The sequence below is a fragment of the Laetiporus sulphureus genome (assembly GCF_001632365.1).
Source record: "Laetiporus sulphureus 93-53 unplaced genomic scaffold LAESUscaffold_8, whole genome shotgun sequence".
Taxonomy (NCBI): domain Eukaryota; kingdom Fungi; phylum Basidiomycota; class Agaricomycetes; order Polyporales; family Laetiporaceae; genus Laetiporus; species Laetiporus sulphureus.
In genome coordinates, this window is record NW_024468517.1 from 116,455 (window position 1) to 117,819 (window position 1,365).

Consider the following 1,365-nt stretch of genomic DNA (forward strand, 5'->3'; position numbering starts at 1 on the left):
GACTTGCCCAGGTCCATGATGGCGCTCAAAGCTGCCAAATGATAGGATGCCCTTGGTCAGAGGGCTGTTCCAAAGATTGTGTCTTGTACCCAAAAGGTTGCCTATGTCTTTTTAGGATTTTATATAGAATAGCTGCCGTGTTTGCATTGTTGTATGCAAGTAGATGCATTCCTCAACGCTGTTCATACTTGTTGACAATGGTCTCTCGATTGCCCTTTAGGTTGGCATGCTATGTAGGCAAAAGTTAAAAAATGGAAGGTTTGAAAATGTGATCCTTTGACGCTGCTTGGATCATCCTTGACTTGCTTACGCTCGTCTTCGGACATGTGATCCTAATTGCTTCGCGGATCCTTCTCGACTCTTCGAATAGGACATGCGCTCGGTACTTGCTATATATCTTTGAGTGCTGCACTTCTTATGCGCACGTCTTCAGATAAGCTCGTACATACTCGCTGTATCCTACATTACCTCCCCCTTGCCAGGTTCCTCCTGGAACCGACGCGGCATGAGCGAGTTAAAACAAGACTGGGGGGCACAAAAGTAAGGGAGGGTGGGTGGGAGAAAAAGCCTTATAACTTTTGGGGAAAAGGTGGTTTAGGCATCCCATAGCAAATAAATTACTAATTGTTGCGCAATATGTAGTAATTCTGAGACCGCTTCTGGGTAAAAGGGTTCCCAATATCCCATTGTGTGTGCCAAAATAACACCCTAAAAATTGAATTATCTATTGTGAACTGCTAAATAAAGATCTATTTCCGCCAGCAGTTTACAGTCAAAGACTGCCGTGCTCTTGGAGATCTTATATGTGGACAATCACTGTGTCGATTCGGAATAGCATGTCTTTAGATATCTGAAATATTTTATTTATACATATATTTATAGGTGACCAATCCTATACAAATGATATATAAATGATAGGTAATAGTTTAATGTCATTGCAGACGCTGTGTGTCTTATATAAGCGATAACTCATAGTATTTTCGCACATAAGGGGCGATAACTCGTGGTATTTTCGCAAATATTGTCTATATTGAAATGAATATGGGTGGGGGGACAAAGGTTCCAATATCAAACGTTGCTGCAGCGCTGTCCTGGTGAGGGAGCGGCTTATGCAAAGGTGCCTGCTACCAAGTCTTGAGGTAGGCTGACAGTGGTAGAGGTGATGATGGATGTGTCAAAAAAGGTGCGCCCCACACCTGGATTTCTTGGGCTGAAAAAGCACAAGCGAATAACTCTAGGTCTTCTTCACTTGGCTCAAAAATTAAACAGTTTTGTTTAAAGTGGTCATGTTTAGGACCAAAAAATCACACCAGCAGCAGGAAGCTGGGGGCGTGCATGGAGATTCATTATAATGTCACAAAGCAC